The sequence below is a fragment of the Anser cygnoides genome, chromosome 4 (genome assembly GCF_040182565.1).
Source record: "Anser cygnoides isolate HZ-2024a breed goose chromosome 4, Taihu_goose_T2T_genome, whole genome shotgun sequence".
NCBI lineage: Eukaryota > Metazoa > Chordata > Aves > Anseriformes > Anatidae > Anser > Anser cygnoides.
In genome coordinates, this window is record NC_089876.1 from 79,650,410 (window position 1) to 79,669,291 (window position 18,882).

The following is an 18,882-nucleotide window of genomic DNA, read 5'->3' on the forward strand; positions in this document are numbered from 1 at the left end:
TTCATTTAAATGAGTGATCTACTTCTCTAGAGTGTGTTTGGTCTCTCTGACTGTCTTTATTTTGGAGAATCAAGAAGTATTTAGGAATTATGTTCCCGCTGCCTTATGTTTTTTTATTATTGCATCCAGTGGGAGAGTAAGAACTTTTATGGGAGATTGCTTTCACTGTGGATTACAACCATGGACATTTACAAGAGTAGCAGTAGCACATTCTATCTTGAAAATTAAGGGCCAATCCACTTGTAAGAAAATTGTTTTTCAGACAAATGTTTTCCCAGACTGAGACTAAGAGGAGGCAGCTTTTACATACGTAAAGAATGTGTGCTGTGTAAAGTTTAATACTATTGAGCTATTTGTAATTCTCTTCAGTCATGCAGGCTAGACCTCTGTGTGTGGCAGCTCGGTATGTACACTTTTGTAAATTGTGTCTATGAATCAGAAAATCAGGTTTGGACAAGGGCTGGAATCAGTGTGTTCTGGCTTTATATCAATACGGCGTAATTAATCAATGGAAGTTGGAATGAGAAAATATCATTGCGTGACTAGCCAAGACATTGTAAGCCACCAGCAAGTGCTTTGAGAATGAGTTTGGCACTGTACATATCTCATGAACAAAACCTGGAAGTACAAGCAAATGTCTGTATACGCTTTATGTTGGCATTCAAAAGGCAGACCTTCTAAAAGTGAAAGAAAAAGAAATTTTGATTAAACCAGTGGGAATAATGGACTCACAGTTATAAGGGTTTAAACACAAACACACACACACTTTGGTGTTTATACAACATTCAACTATATAACATGATTTTTCACTGAATACATTTGTGTTTGTGTCTTCAATGTAAAGCATTGTGCTTTATCATAAGTTCAGTCTGTGCAACCTAAGGAGTTGGACTCTGGACATTTCAGTTCTATTCCTGGCTTTTTTTTTTTTACTGTCCACATTATTATCCTAGTTATCCATATAGAAAAAAAAAAAATGTTCCAAGGGTTGGGAAACACTTCTCCTCATAAATACAATCAAAAGACTATATATAATCAAACGTATGGAAATAGAAAATGTAAGAGGTGGTATCAAAAGGAGGAAAAGAAGTAAAACTAGGAATGTGAGAAATACCCTAAAGTTTTCAGTTGTGGAAGTCTATTACCTATGAAGAGCTGCTAAAGCTATACAAGCCACTCCTGATTAAAAGTCTTTAATTGCAGCCAGAGCACTGAGGCCATAATCCACATGGAAAATTTCTGAAGGACTACTTAGTTTGATTATGTACATGCAAAACTGCTTGATTGATTAATCAACCAGAAAGTGACAGCTCATGGAAATATTTGGCCATCGTGTAGAAGAGAAAAATGAGGGCCTTAAACAAACCACACTAGTGTAATTCTCCATTCATTAGATTTTGTATAATATAAAAGGATTAAAAATTACTTCCAATTGTGCTGCTTGGTTCAGCATCAGCCTCTTACTCTCTCATTAGCACTTTTCAAAAGTAAGTCATGCCAGTATATTTCTTATACTGACATTCTATTTCTGTGCTCTTCTTCTTTTTCTGTGTTACTGTACTGGAAGGGATAAGTGGAAATTATCCCTTGCAGTCCAGTACATCTAGACACGGACGATTGTCCTCCTGTCATTTAACTGAGAGCCTGAAAACATCCGTTCAAGGCATATCCTTTTAAAATATCATTTCTTTTCTCTACTCGCTCTGTATCTGCCTTTAACACTGACTTCAATGAATCTTAACAAAGCTAAAAATGTAAATTAACTTCAGGGCTTCGGTCTTCAGGCTGCCTCCCAACAGCTTGCTGAGTTGCATTTCTATAATATTTTATTTCATCAGAACTAAATTAAATAAATTTGTGCTGGTATATCAGATTATTTAGGTAAAGATAAAAACAGGAAAAGGACAGGTTTTCCGAAGGGATCTTGATCTCTGGAAAATGTTACAGATTGTATGCTGTTTTGTTGCTTCCCTTCCTCTAATTTTTAGTATAACTTCATCTGTTGCAAGTACAATCTGCATAGCTGAATGTGAAAAACTAAGTGTGACTGCCTTAGCATTAAATCAAAGATGATCTTCCAGATAATGATATGGTATATATTTTTTCATTTATTTTATGTGCAGAGTAGTAATGATTAATGTAATGGCTTAGAATTGAAGGATAAAATAAAAACTAAAAAAGAGACATTTACAGAGTGTTTTGAGTTCTAAGTGATAAGAATCGTTCATGGATATTTGTGTCACCTACTGTAAACAGCACTTGGCAGAGCTCTTTTGGCCTTCAGCTCAAACTATGTTTTTTCCTTTTCTTTCTCCAGTATATGTCAGCATTTCTCTGTGGCCATCTTCGCATACATGTTCTCTGGTACTTTTTGATACAAATACATTTCTTCCCTCTGATGGCATTCTGTCAGCATACAAATTTTAAAAGGTATCACTTAGTAAATTAGAGCTTTGACAATTCCTTTGCCTACTGTTTGACAAGACTAGACCAGCCTGTTGTTGACTTCTTTGAAGAGGCTGACTAATCGAAATTCATTTTTGCCTGGGTGATCCTGCCATCTTATAGAGAGAAGGAAAGTGTGACATTAACAAATTCTAGCACTTTGTTACAGAATATTTGTTATGAAATGACACATGAAGTCTTCTCTAGTTCAACAAATTATCACTGAGAATACATTTTGCTTTTGAATTCAGGGGATGATGTTGAATTTAATATTTGTTCAGAGGTACTCAATGTAATTTACAATGACAACCAAAAATAATGAATAATATATATTTTATCATCCATTAATAACCATCTATCCATTTAAAAGTTTCATCCTAATGCATTCTGAAAATCTGCAAATTAATTATGCAAAACCCTGAATGAATATAAAATTGAAATGCTTAGGAATTTAAATGATGCAATTAAAAGCTATTGCATCTAACTCAAAGTTATTTTCTTTTAATATCTATTCATCAATCTTAATTTCAGTGCAACAATTTAGAAACAGAGTCAGCTCTTATATCTTGTAAAAATATTGGAAGTTTGAGCAAAGACTGTATTCTTTTTACTTCAATTATATTATTTACAGTCAGCAATTTAAAGTCTTTGTTTAATCATAAGTGGTCTTTTAAGGACAGATTACAATGTTCATGAGAATTAGGAGGGCAAGGTTGTTGGTTTCAGTCCTGTTTCTTAAAAAATAAAATAAATTCCAACAACAACAACGGGTCTAAAATTGTAATAATCATAGCAAACATTCTTAGGTAATAACCAGCACAAACCTCTCACTGCCAATGTGCCTACTTTTAAATTCTGAGTAATCAAGTGTTAAATGCAACTTTGCATTAATACAAGGTGTTTTTGTGTGTCTCTGTGTATCCACACATTATGTTATATTATATTTATTATGCAAAAGCTAGCAGTTAATCAAGATTCTAGCAATAATACTGTAGTCTGCTGTTACTGAAGTCTGTGTATTAAGTTATTTAGCCTGGTGTTTGTAAACTTTAATAGTATACATATAGCATAAATTGCATATATGGATGCACATACACAAAATGTATAATTTGCATACTTAAAATACTTAGTTTAGTTTAGTGAAAAGGATTTGGTTTTAATATGATTCTCCTTTTATTTTGAAAGCAGAGTGTAGAGTTCAGCAGCATATTGAGTATAAAGAGCTACATTCTTGCTGATTAAAACGGAATGTTTTGTCTTTCTCTTTAGTGAACAACATACTGGAGTACTAGAACATGAGGGAAAAGGAAGCCCATTTCTGATATATGGATCCTGACTGAACATTATAAAATGTCATTGGACTCTACCAGAAAGGTAATCAATGTCCCACTTTCAATCATACAAGTAAGAGGAAAAAGTTCTACAATCTCATCAAAAATACAGGAATGAATAGTTTCCTTCCCGTTGTCCCCTGACACCAAGACTTTTTGAATGCAAGGCGTTAGCCTCTGCATTAGTTTATTGATCTTTTAATGTAAGATCTAACTTCCTTCAGGGGCACTATAAATACAATATTGCAAAAGTCCTGCAATATCAATATTCATTTATTTTTATTGATTTGTTGCCACTTCTAAATTCCGGGCACTGAATTAATGTATGCTGAATAACTACTTCAATTAATGAAGTTAAAATTGGCTCTAACAATCTACACAAACTACAGAAATATTTTCTATTACAAAAATAATTATTTCTTTCCTTACAATCTGCAATTACTTTCTTAATTTGACTTATCCTTGAAACCTTACTAGTAGAGGTACAAAAACAAAACAAAAACTATTTATAATCACAGAATCACAGAATCACAGAATCATCTAGGTTGGAAGAGACCTCCAAGATCACCTAGTCCAACCTCTGACCTAACACTAACAAGTCCTCCACTAAACCATATCACTAAGTTCAACATCTAAACGTCTCTTAAAGACCTCCAGGGATGGTGACTCAGCCACTTCCCTGGGCAGCCCATTCCAATGCCTAACAACCCTTTCAGTAAAGAAGTTCTTCCTAATATCCAACCTAAACCTCCCCTGGCGCAACTCTAGCCCATTCCCCCTTGTCCTGTCACCAGGCACGTGGGAGAACAGACCAACCCCACCTTGCTACAGCCTCCTTTAAGGTACCTGTAGAGTGTGATAAGGTCGCCCCTGAGCCTCCTCTTCTCCAGGCTGAACAGTCCCAGCTCCCTCAGCCACTCCTTGTAAGACTTGTTCTCCAGACCCCTCACCAGCTTCGTCGCCCTTCTCTGGACAAGCTCTCATTATTTACAATAGCATACAAAAACATCCTTCCTCTGAGTCCTTTACTAAGCATTGGAATTACTAGATGAATTTGACCAATTTGGTAGGTTTCAGAAGGTGCAATTTTAGAAGATGAGATTCAGGTGTTAGTTTTTGGGTGAATGTTTTGCTACATAAAATAAATCTATTTCTGTATGCGTCTGTTATTCATACAAATAGATTCGCTCTTAGATAAAATATAACATAAGGCAGGTGAATGCATTGGTAAGTATTTGTTCTGAAATATGGTAAAGGTATCATGAGTCTGTTTCCCCCTTTGCGCCTAGTGTCTTTTCACACCACGTGTGTTTTTGTTAACACCCCATCTCTGTATGTTTGACATAGCAGCTAATAAACCACTAGCACTCAGTAAAAGGAAAACCAAATATTCAGACTAAATTATCTATATTGTGATCACTTTAACTCATTATTTTCATCTTGTAGTTGAAGTAGTTCAAGAGTTTCCAATAAAATTCAACACCTGGAGTTAGACTTAAATGTAGATTTTTTTTTATGTTTTCTTATTTAATAATATAATGAAAATTCTGGATTAAAATATACCCTCTTTTCCACTCTAGATGAGAAATTTCAAATGTTTTTTGAACTGGATCCTTTGCAAAAGATATATTTCCCTTTCTTCCTTCTCTTTTACTCAAAGTCTTGTAGTCAAAAATGTGTCAAACTCAAAAATCATGATTACCAATTCATAAAAGAGCAAATATAGGTGTGGATTCCCCAAGATAAAAAAACACTAATGGGAGGTGAATATTGGTGAGCGTTTATAGGTGGCCTAGGACCTGCCCACCAACATGAGAGTCACTGGGCATGTGTACAACACGCAACTTAATACAAATGAAAATAAGCTTTGAAAGCATATGCAGAGAACTGGCAGAACTGTACAGCTAACTATAAGCAACCATGACACAAGTATCTTGTCAGAGCTCTGCTGAAAATACAGCACATAACGGCACATCTACAGACTAAATTTAGTATCTAATTAGTTTTCAAATAGTATTATAGTTTGTGTGGCACACTTCCTTTAAAAAATGTTGCTCTTAACATTGTGTTAAAATAAGCAGCAGTTTTTGTTTCTTCAAAAACCTCAAACTGCATTATTTTCTTCAGAGTTTAGCCACTTGCCAGATAAAAATGCTGTTCTTGACTATCCCATAGTTAAGTTAGAGAACAGTGACACAGTTTGTGGCCTTTGGTTGTGGGCTGCCCAGTTTGGTGCAACCTTAAGCAGATGGAGAACAATTTTGTCTTAGTCTAAGGAACCATTTGTCTTTGTCCCAGTGCCAAACTTAGGAAGCAATTTTTGATCATTTCATGATTTTGATTATCATCATGTCATCCCCATGGTACCAGCTGCACTGACAGTAGTTATCCCACGGCTGACAACATGTTCAGTGTGAACTGAGACAAAATAAAATGTGGAACTGGAATTAGATTTCTCTTTAAGCTACAGAAAGTAATTCCTCAAGATACTTCTTTAATAATTTAAGAGTAGAATATCATTCTTTTGTTGTTTTCAACTTCATTGTGATTTAAATTCTCAAGATTTTCATTCATATCCATTTGAGAAATATCCCTGATAGCTCTGTAAAACTTCTTTATACATTGCACTATTTGTAAATGTCCTTTTGAGTCCTCAAGACCCTTTTCACTAGTGTGAATACATTTGTCTTTTAAGCATATTACAGTCAATTCAGACAATCGTTTTGAATGAGAATCCAGAAGTTTGGATGTGTATTAATTTTTCAACTGTGTTGAACTGAAGTTATGTTGGGTATGATAAGGCATTACCATGAGAGATTTTTTTTTTATGCAAAGAAATAAAGCAGGCACCATCTTTACAGTTCTATTTAGGTAGGACTCTCATGGGTGACATCTAACATCATGATGTTTTTATAATACTGTAATGTTAAACTCCACTGGAAAACAACCTGATCTTTAGAGGAAAGGAAGAAAGGCTTAGGTAGTTCCTATCTTTCTTAAGTAATGGTCAAACTACTTAAATTTACATGGGCAGGTAAGCATCAATGTTCCATAAACGTCAGTTTTGACCATAAGCTAAACTTAGTGGACAGTAACTTACAGATCTTTTCTTCTTTCTTTTTATATTTTCCTCTGTGAAATTAACCTAGTAGATTGGACTCTCTTAATGAGAGTCAGTCCCCTTCAGTGAACTTCATGATGCAGCCTGTACATATCTGACAGTACAATTTCACTCTTACAGGTCTATAGGTGATATATACCTTGCACTCAGAAGGTGTCTCTCATAAGAGACCTTTTTTCTTCCTATTTACATGTCTTCCAACATTCATCATTGTTGAACTAAGCCATCCAAGTGGCAGTCACTAAAGTGGTGGAAAGAAGTACCTCATATTTTCCAATCTTCTTGTCAATCTCTCAAATGCTCCTAATGTGAACTCTGGCTGCCAGCAGTTTAAAATCAATGCACTACAAGAACAACAATACACACACACACACACATACCAGCAGCTCTGCTATCACTGAAGAATGTATTGCTCACAACAAGGCTAAGTTAACTTTTCTGCAAGAAAATTTCTTAGTGTCAATTCTTAAAATAGTTTAAAAAATAAAAAGGTAATTTGCACTTTGCCCTAAGGCTTTGAATTTTTTGTTCATTGTCTCAGAAAATAGAAGTGTGCTTGAAGATAAAGCTTAGGTGAAACAATCTGGCCTTTAAGTCTAAGAATAATATATTCAAATCACTGGCCAGCTGGAACAGTCTTTAATTCAGAATCTAACGTAATTGTCTCCTTCTTTTCAGAATATAGCTACAACTATGTTTCCATTTTATGGCTCTGTGTGCAACTTACCTGTCTTATGCTTATCTTTTTCCCCTTGCCCTTATTCTGCTCTTTCCCATGTGCATGATGAGGAAATGAAATTATAATACAATGACTGAAAGTCAAGTACATTAGATTATATATGGAAATAACTGACAAGGAACAATAAAATTTAATCAGCTGGTTTCTGTGAGGCATGAATAAGAGGACATTTTAAATGGATAACTAGAGCAAACAATTAGGTCAAATGACTTTTATTTTCCTGTAGTTAATATTCTAGCTTAAATATATGTACATAAAATGGTAGTTTACAATTTGCTGTTTAGATAAATTCTATTAACTGAAGAGAAAGCAAAATACATCTTTTTTGAAGATGTTCATCCTAAATTTTATTAAGACCATCTCATATTCTGCACAGATGCATTTTATGCTTGTTAAGTCTTGACATTCAAATATAAAATACATGGAATTGTGCTCACTTCATGATAGGATTTGGGCACAGCTACAGTTCTGTAGGAATTTATGGAACTAGAGATCACGTGTTTCTATGTACAACTTCATCACTTACCTGAATAAGTTTTTTTCCAGTATAATATGCAATTAAATTCAGTTTCAAAATTGTTGACAGAAACTTCTGATGTATGATCATAACTGTGACGGTTTTTCTGTGTATTAATTTGTCCCCCGGGGAAAAGGTAAAACTAACAATAAAGATAACCTTCCCAAACTTACTCTCAGTCCCCCAGAACAATCTCAGTAGATGTTGCTGTGAAGGTGTGTATCTAATTATTTTTCATGGATGTACTATAACTGGTGCAGTAATCTCTGACTTCATATTACAATGAAGTAGAGGTATCAGTTTCCACCATCCAAGCATACAACACCATAGTTCTCCATAGAACAGGTTTTCCAAAAATGAAGACAAAATTACAAAACAGCAAATAAAATAGCTGTCTGAGTCAATCATTCATCATTTTTATGCCCTGTTGAATTATAAAAAGTGGAGGATGCTGAATCTATCATCTAGTACAAGTTTTGTTCTGAAGAAAACTAAAGATAGAAATGCTTGTACAATTAGAAATTGATGTCAAGATCCTCAAATTTTTATTTTTATTTTTTTTCTGATAAGTAGTAGTACAGAAAAGGTTGGAAAAAAAAAAAAAGTCCGTGTTATACCTCAGTCCATGAAAATGTTCTTATGGTTTTCTGTCTGTGGATGCAAGGGTCACAAATGGCAGTTTCACAATAACCTCAAGATGCATGTAGATTTAAATCTGTTGTAGAAAACACAGTGTCATACACATCCTAATCTTAGAAGCGGGGGCAAATAAGTCTTGGGCAGACATCAGCTGTGGTTTTCTGAGGTAACTAAATCTCAAAACAGAGAACTTATTTTGAATGATATTCATGCTAATGCCTAAATGACATTGATTATCTGAAAATTTCTTGTAACTGTAAGGCTGTAGGTAGAAAGGAAGTGAATCTTAAGGCTGTGCACGTGTTTCAGCATATTTCAGCATAATTCATACTCTGGATGTATCCTGCCTCCATGATGGGGTAAAATCTAAACATTTCATTTTTATAATTCCTGCACCAGAAAAGGAAAATTGAAATGCCTTAGAACAAAGGATGTATTTTTGGCATGTCCCCTGGCAAGTGAGGAATATCAGAGCAGCTAGCTGTCCCTTTGTGAGAAAGGCTCAGCTGGCTGAACATTTTGCAGTTTAAAAGGAATAATTAGCAGTTTTCCAGGAATTTTGTTTGTTTGGCTGGAGGGAGGGTTAAAGGTTTACCAGTTAATAAAGCCTTTGTTAAATCAAAGTGTGTCTAGAAAATTGTAAGGATTTTTGACAAGACATTCTGAGCCCTTATTAAAATAGTCACTGTATTTTAAAGAATTTTCATAAAATCTTTGTAAAGTCATTGGGAAAAGAATGACTTAAATATAGATCCACTGTAAATTCAATGAAATTTATGCTAGCTTGCAAATGTGCCCTGAACCACATTATGGTAAACATACTATGCAGTGCATGTAAAGAAATTGGTAAAATAGTCATTTTGATTGTAAAAAACATGTTTAAGGAACTGTACTTTAAAAGTCACTTACAAATGATAGTTTACACCTGTTTTTCAGTTTAGGGTAAATTTGTGAATATGGAAAGCATGAAAAAACGGCTAGTGGTTTTTTTTTATTATTTTTGTAAACCTATTTATTTGATTTTAGTAATAAATAGAATATTGCTGCTGGCTTTTACTTTTTACACGCAGACTTTCTGTAGTAATACTGGGTCAAACCTGGCAAAAAACTGTTAATGAATTTTTTACTTAAGCTAATCTAATTCTATGATTGACAGAAAAGAACCAGATATTCACAACACGTGGATTTTAAACATTTGGTTTAGATGAGTTTGAAAAAAAAACATCTTCTGAGCAGCCTATCCATTGGTGTGAATATTTGGATGGAACAGCAGCTACTCATTGAGTGGCAGAAGAATATGGCCTTGAAGTTTGTTAGCTTTACTGTCTGCCATTTACCTTAAATTTATAATGTGGAACACCCTCATTATAGGTGTATTAATGAAAAAAAAAATTAAAAAAAAAAACACCACACTTTTGAAATTCTTATGGCGCAGAGAACAAATGAATTAGAACATTGCCTTTGCTCAAAAGGTTATATATGTAATTTACTCAATTTTGTGATTGTGCCCCAAATGCTTATTTAGGAGCAGATGAGACTGAGACACCCTTGTGAGCCTGAAAGTCTGAGACGGACATTTAAAAACTATGCTTACCCCTCATAACTGGTTCTAGTGTTATCAACAAAGTTATAGTCATGATTAAAATTCCTGTTTCTGGAAACATACTTTAAAGATTTTGGTTGCAGTTGTTAGACTCTGTTGCCATGCTCTATGGAACTTATCTATATACGTATCATAGGCTTGGGCCTGCAGATAGTATTAAAGTTATGCCGTGTCTTCTGAACTTGAACACAAAGACAGCTAATGATGAACATGGAGAGGTAGAGAAACCTTCCTTAGGCAGAAAGAAACTGGTATAAAATGAACGAACAAAGACATGTTTTGGATTCTGATAATGCATGGATCTCCAGGGTTAGGAAAGACCCAAACAAGACCTAGACATATGAACTAGGTTAACAAATAGAAACCATCAACTGGGAAAACTTTTGAAACATCTTCTTTGCCAAATAGCACCACTTCAGTCTTGCCTAGATTATTTTCTGCTAGCTGCATCCCAGGAGTTGATTTTACATGGCTAGTCAAGTATCTATAGAAGGAGGTGTGCTACATCGGCTCTTGGTACATGATCAGTGTAATGATACAGCTAATGATACCTGATCAAACATAGCGGTGTAATGTTGGCAGTGTAAGCATGTGCTGTCTTGTACTTTCTCCCTGAAGGAAGCCAATCAAGCAAGGTCACTTTCTGCCAGACAAGAATATGGTCTTTCGACTTCTCAAATATCTTAGTCATACATACAGTTATGAAATCTAGTATTAGATTACATCAGTCATGTCTTAGTACATTGTATAAGGTATTGTAGTCCAATGTGATTCGATTAGATATAGGTCAAGATTCTGTCAACCTTGAAAAGTAAATAATGAATTTAAGAAAAAGTATTTTAGTGATATTCTCTGTTTGATTGTGTTCTACTTGATTGTGCTCATGAGAACAAACTGGGCTTGCAGCTGTAACTTGAAGAACAACCAAGTTCTTCTTGAATAAGTTTACAAAGCACAAATTCTTTACAACTTCCACTTCAAACAGAGGATACCTGCTCCTGTTCTTCCAAATGCAAGCCCGGTGTATTCTTGTTCTGGCATCCTCTCTGTTTAGCTGATCACAGTGGAGAACAAGGTGCTCCGTTTCAGCTGTCTTGTTCCTAAATCAGGACATTCCTCTTGGTCTGCTTTTAGTGAGAAAACTCCTGGTTCCCTTCTAAATCTAGTTAAATATATACTCACCAAAAATGTAGATAGATTAATTAAACCTCTCTAAAGTTGTTTGTTTTGATCTCTTTATAGGGGAAAATCCATGAATTCATTACTGAGCTAGGACTTGCAGACTTGAGCTTTTATCTTGAAGTCTATCATAAGCCTACTGCATAACATAAGCATTTCATTACCTTGTGCCACAGTTACCCTATTTATAAAGTAGGATAATAATGCTGCTTACTTTGTAAAATGTTTTGAGATCTGTGGATTCTATGAAAGGATTAGTTTGTATTACTGTCAGCAAACCTACCTATATTAATCAAACCCCCAGTAATACCAGCTGTCATCTGAAAATTTGGTTTTAATTCTTTAAATAAGGTCAGTTGTCTGTTGGTCTGCAAACAGTATGTCTCAGAAGCCACTCCTTTACTTGCTTGCTGCAACTGCATGTTGTTGTTTTCCCCCTCTCCTGTTTCTGAGAAATCCTCCATTCAATATTAGTGAGTCAGACAACTGTTTCCCAAACAATCTTTGAATGATGGCTTTGTAAGCAGTTAAGTGAAAAGAGAAATCTGCTGTGCAAAGCTTCTTTGTTTATTATTTTTGCTGACTGGCTGAAAGTGAGGTCATAGTAAGCTCAAAGGGATGGATATAAATGAAATAATTAAACCGGAAAATACATCTTCAGAAAGATGATACAAAAAAATGCCATGTTTACTAATCTTGCATTCATATCTCCCAAATTATAATAGCTGTCATTAAAAGATGATTATATATACATGAAAGTATGTATCTTTTCCAGATTTATGCAACTGAGGCATATTACTACTGTGGTTTTGCATGAAAATGCATCAAGGTATTCTCAGGTAGCATCAAAAATAATATATGAAAGCAAATAAATTCTTTTCCTAGGATTATCATGTTTTCCCTGAGATTGGGACATCTCACTGTGGCACAGAGGCAGAAAACGGTAGCAGCATTCTTTTTCTGGTACCGGTATAAATGGGGATGGATGTCCAGAGTAAAGAATTCTGCCATGTGTCCTTTACATTTGCTCACTTAAGTAGCTTATGTGTCTCTTTGGCTACAGATGTATTTATATATGAACAAAACCTGTGTTGTCTTTTTAGAATGCTCAAGAGCACAGAGAATGTAGTTTATATTGACAACTTAATCATCTCATTTTTTAAATATATGTATATATAAGGTTTAAAAGTTTAAATCTGTCATTCCTAAACCAGTTCTGAAATACCAATCATCATACATTTACTCAGGTAGATTGGCCTTAGACTTTATAAAGGCTTCTTTTTCTGGAATGTCATAAATTTCTTATAATGACCTAAGATTTACTGAGAAGAAAACAGGTTTTCTTATTTTTAATAAATGCATCACAGCAATACAGAGGGTTTTTTGTTTGTTTGTTTGTTTGTTTGTTTTTGGGTGTTAGCATTTTACAATCAATATGAGCTTCCATCTTTAGTATGAGATTGCCCTCTGGGTGGTGGTGGATGAGCCTGTATGTTATAATCACAGTAGCTTCACTGTGAAACTCCTCTAAATTCAATAGGGGGAAGTAGGAGGTCTTACTTGGATTACTTCTCATTTTGTTATAATACAGATTTGTCTCTATTTTACATTACCTTCTGTCTTTTGAGTTGTTTTTGCACTTTGAATCTGAAGGAGCCATTTGAGGGTTTGAAGGGTATGACAGTTCCTTGTTAATACATAGCTTTTATTCAAACAAACTTGATCCTTGTATGAACTGTATACTTTCTGTACTTTATTTTAATGTCCTAACAATATTGAATCAGTTCCAACAGCAAATAAATTCATCCAAATTTTATGCTTGCCTGCTAATTAAAATGCTTCTGTATTTCAAAATCATTTGAGTATTGTATTTCCAATACTGAAATACAATTTTCCAACATGTCAACAACATCTTTCATAAATTTTACCATTGTTATGCTGTTGTGGTGAGAGCACTAGTTGAAATCAGTTTAGTAAGCATTCTGCTAATGCTTTATATGCAACCATAGCATTCCATTAAAATGTGTATTTCATTGACCTATCTTTAATATATTTAAAACATTCACTGGAGCACTCACAATGTATCTTCAAAATCAACATGTATCTAAACACATGATTTTAAAAAGTACCAAGGAGATGCATAAAACCTGATAAGTCTTGTATATGTTTTGCTGGTCTTTTGTCCAAGAGAAAGGAGGCTGATGTTTCTTTTTGCCACTTACAGTGCCAAGCATGAGCCTCCTTCTTATTTTATTGCTTGCAATACACGTTCACTGGACATTTTGTTCATGGCTTTGTTTATTGTCCCTTCTTACAAGACCTTTATGGACTATTTTGCAGTGGAGAATTTATGGGATGATTGATTGGTGTTAATGAATTATCCATGAAAAAACTTTTTTTTTTTTTACCAGTTTTATGTTCATCAAAAAATATTCCATGTGACTTGTTTTGCAGTTAGCTGTTTCTATTATTTAAGTGGTCAACTAGGTCTTACTGTTTCTCTACTCTGATTGGGTAAGTCTTAGGTCAGAAAATCTTTTCAAACGATTGAATGTTCAAGAAGTTACAGTTATGCCAGTGTCACAATTCCATTCCTTAGGTCACTAGAAGCAAAGTTGCACCAGTCTAGTTATGCATTCTCTTAACCAAACACAACATAAATAACTCAGTGAAAATAAACACTCTGTATCCCTGTACCCAGGATTGGTAATTTTGAAATTTAAAGTATGTTTCTATTTACGTTCAAAAAGACAACTTCATACTATCAATAACTTCTGGCAATGTCAGATGTTGTTAAGAAATTTTCTCTTTTTGCCTAAATAGCATTAATATATTTATTCCAAGGCTTTGTCTTCCATCATCATTAAGCTATCTAAGTTTCTATACAAATTGGGCCCGCTTACATAGGTTTTGATTTTGTCCTTTATGTACAGTTTATCACTTTGAATAATCAGTAGTTCTAATTACTTAGGATTATTAGTTCTGAAAGCTGTCATTTTCCATTCTAATAATTATTTTGTCTTAACTGAAATCCAGAACAGCTTTTTTTCCCCCCATTTATTGAACACAGAACTATTGAAAATTGACAGTTATTATCAGTTTTGAAACCCTAGTGAAGCTTTATTACTGGGTGAATGGGACTTGCAAGTATGCAGCTCCTGAACAAAAATATTTGACAGAAATACCTTAGAAAAAAAAAAAAATCTTTTTTGTCTGTTTTGATCCAGTAATTTCAGATAATACAATTTTATAAAATTTATGCCTGTCATTTTTCTCAGTACTTACAAGTTTCTAAGTTTTACCTGCACTGAGCCACTTTGGTATGTTTGCAGCTGAAATAATATTTAGCAAATATACCAATGTTGTAATTTTTTACTTGCTGTTCAAAATGACTATTAATAATATACTGTTCTTGGATGACTAAGCAAAAAAATTAGAATCCAATTAAAAAAAAAATCAGGCAAGAAGGAAAAATGTCTCGCTGATCTATGCATTAAAATAGTAAGGTTCTGAATGGTGGCCTCAGGCAGATAATTACGTGTGGAGTGATAGAAGTAGACTACTGGAAATACTTATCAAAACTTGATAAGTTGCTAACGTGCTATAAAACATCAGCTGCACTGGTAGCTTTTAGAATACAGGAATCTTTGAAATATTGACACAAAAATGCTTAGAATGGCTATTAGGGATCTGAAACAAAAAAAAGGGGGGGGGGCTATAAAATTATAAATACAGTATGAAAGCAAATTAAATTGCTGGTAAAGAACTTTTAACTGAGCTGGCTTTTATTAGACTGAATTCCTGTAAAATGTGCTAGTGCATAAAAATAAAGCAAAATTGTAACCGAAACTACTCTATAGCATAACACTTTTCATTTCTGTTTAAGTAAAGGACAGTTTGAACAGCTACAGTGGAATTTTTATAAACCAAAAACTCACTAGTACTGGCTAAAATGGTAGCAGTGCAGGTTTGAAGCTGTTTCAAAGATATTGAAAAATGAAAATGATACTAAGAGTATGTGAAGAAATACAAAATACCTTAAGAGAAGTTTTGCTTGAATAATAATTTTAAGATCAGAATGTCAGTGATAAACAGTTTCAGAAAAAGCAAACATTTTCGTATATCTCTCTTACATTTTGTTAGTTCATCTTGTAAAGGCAACCACGGAAGCAATGCCACTATGGTTGCTCTGAACTGCTATAGCAACATTAAATTCCTTTGTAAAGTAAACCAGCAGTGTAGGCTTTATTGGTCTTTGCTCACATTTTCAATATTGTCAGATAACAGTTTGCTCACATAACTATTCTGGTGCAAGTCCTAAAGTCTAATGAGAAAGAAGCTTGATTCTGACACCTGTTGGTAAACAGGGAGGACTGTAACCTAGCCAAGAGCTACCTGAGTATTGCAAACCAAGAGGGGAAGGGGAGGTTCTGTCTGCTTCTATTTTCTGATGCATCAGGAGAAACTACTTAGGTTAACAAGCCACATTTGCCCATCAGCTATACTGCACAAAAGCATACGTATCTACAGTCATGAGAACATTGTGGTCAAAACAATGGTCTTCAAAATTAAGTCTGAAATTCTCCATAAGTAAAATTGTACTGTCTCTACCTGGAAATGAAAGAAGGAAAGTACTATGGTAAATGTGTCTGAAGTCAGAAACTCCTTGGACAAAGCTGCTACCCTCTCCTACCAGTCTGTGAACTGGAGCAAATGTCAGAGGGAGAGTATACATGCCATTCACTTCCTTGCTCTCTTTCTCATGTTCTAACCTTCTAGAACATATCTTAACATGATGATTTAAGACCAAGGCCTTCTGTGTCACAGGCTGTTCTCCAAGTATATCACAAAGAAGTAACACAAAGGGAGCAATTTTGCTGAAAGTATAGAAAGTAGGGCATGAACTTCTTTAAAGCAGTTCATAAAGCTGTGACTGTGACATCTGGTGTTGGTTCCCTGTTGCTGCAAGATCAGCAAGTTTCATCATATCATACGTGGATGAAACCTGAGCTCTCCAAGTGCTGGACAACAGTGAGGCTGAACTGTACAAGTCAAGTGATTATTCAGGTTTTTATGCTCTCACACCTTTAAGTTTATAACCAAGGCACCACTGAAGGAGAGAGTAGATTCTGTGAGCAACAGATACAGCCACCATAACTGGCTTTCCCAGGTTTATTCTATATTCCCTCTGTACCCTCACTTCCTATTTGTCTGTAAAATGTAGATGCTGCTGTGTAGATCTTGCATCTTCCTGTTTGTCACTGCACAAGTGACACTGTAGCTAAACTTATTCACTTATGCTCTTGACAGGGATGCAGGAGAGAAATGCAGTACCCTGTATCAAAAAATCCAATAACCTGGCAAAAAATAAAATTATCAGTTAACACTGCACACTGTAGCTGAATGAAAAGTTGCTCTTCATTTACTGGTGGATGTACATATAGTTCAGTAGGGTTTTTCTAACATATCTGTGTCTGAAAACGTTGCTTCCTGGACCTCATTTTTTAGTGGATTTTAACCTCTGTTGGGATATCAGAGTTTCCACAATGTGGTGGAAGAGCTCAGTGAATAAGTTCAGTGAATAAAAGACCTGGTTTTAATAATTCTAAATTTTAAATCATGGTGTTTAGAAAGAGCTTTTGATTGAGAATCTTGCTTGTCATAAACACTTAGAAAAGAGGGCCTGCTCCCTAGCATTGCCATACCATTGGTACCTGAGTTCAGGGTAGGAAGAACATTCTTAAAATAGTCAAGACCTATCTTCATGTTACTGATGAATCTCAAAATACTAGCCAGAACAATGCTAGTAACAACTAACAGGTGGTTCTTTCACTTCAAAAAAATATTAATAAATCAAAACCTTTTCTGCATGCTTACTAAAGAAACTCTGTTTAATGAGAATCAAGTGTAGTTGATATGCTATATAGCAGCGTCTTGCTTTCCCCAAATTAGTACTGCAGTCCAGAGGCAACTCTCCAAATCTAGTCTGTATTATAGTTTAATGGAAGACAAATGTGAGGCTTTAAATGAGAATATTTTCTGCTGTTCTTTGGACAAGATCATGTCATTACATTGGGAATGTGGCATTCATGCTGCTGTTTTATAGCTGTAAACAGTTTTAATCCATTACCTATCCTGAAGCTAGGTTTAGGTAGGTGACAGCTAGGTGACAACACAAATTCTCTTATACTTGTAAACTCTACTCCTGATAAACAGTTCTAACTGATCTCTGAATACAATTATTGTGGGTCAATGAACATGGTAAATTCCATAAACTGACAATACTCTGTTGGATTAGATACTTAACTAAAACAAAGTTAATTGTTAAATTCCCTAATTGTAAAGCTTTATATATACCTTTTTGTATACAGTCATAGGCTGAAATGTTACGATTTTTACTTCAATTTTTATTTGCTGCTTCTTTTTTGATAGTGTAGTTAAGTTGCAAGGGTAAGAAATACACTAACTTTACATGCACGGGAACAGATGAAAGAAGTTTAAAAAGCAATGTTTATATTTAACTTCATTAGCTTTCTTTTCATTATTGTGGTGTTCAGGCTTGCTTTCTCTTCATACTTAGAGACACACTATCACCAAACATTTTCTTAGCCCTGTGAGCTCCAAGAAAACTGCACTGTAGGAGTCTATCTATGATATGAGCAGCAGCCTGAAGGCTGTACCACATCTGAACAAAAAACTGGATCTTTGTTATCATCCCACCATCGTTACTGACTCCTAGCATGACACAGATTCTTGCCTTTATTCTGGCTGTCAAAGCTGCAGAAAGATCAGCACTAGGGAGGAATTTATGCCTTCTGGGCACTAGACACCATGGAGAGAATTCTAAGTTTTTCCTGGAGAGCTTTCACATCAGCATTGGAGAAGTATTGATCTTCTGTGTCTGGGTGTCAGTTTGATCCATTGATAAGGATATCAGCAGAGTTAAGATAGAACCACAGTTTTAAGGTTTTGAGGGTGTGAGAGTCCAAATAATGACCCTTTGAAAAGTGCTTTTCAGAGAAAGGTAGTCTTTTAGCAGAGATTCCATGCAGAAGTTTATAAGGTTTGTATATTGATAAAGTGTTCCTTTTTCTTTTCATTAAAAAGCATCTGCAATTAAGGATTGAAACAGAGCAACCAGTGTTATCTAAGCAACTAGTCTACTCATATTTTTCTTGGAGTAAGGGAAAAGGGAAAACATTGGGTAAAGAAGACATTTTTGTTAGCTACCATGTACGTAAAAATTTGCACTTGTTCATTTAAAGAAAGAAGCTGTGACTTTAATTTTGGTGGATATTGCCTAAAGGA

At 34.7% G+C, this 18,882-nt stretch overlaps 1 protein-coding gene across 6 annotated transcripts in view; it reads left to right on the plus strand.

Annotated features, from left to right (window-relative positions):
• Positions 1–3,712: 3,712 nt before the first annotated feature.
• Positions 3,713–18,882, plus strand: part of LOC106038647 (bifunctional heparan sulfate N-deacetylase/N-sulfotransferase 3) — a 491,131-nt gene continuing 475,961 nt past the window's right edge. For all 6 annotated transcript variants that reach the window (XR_010831310.1, XR_010831312.1, XR_010831311.1 and 3 more), the window contains exon 1: positions 3,713–3,819. The gene's annotated coding sequence lies outside the window, so the exon portion shown is untranslated. The remainder of the gene's footprint in view (positions 3,820–18,882) is intronic.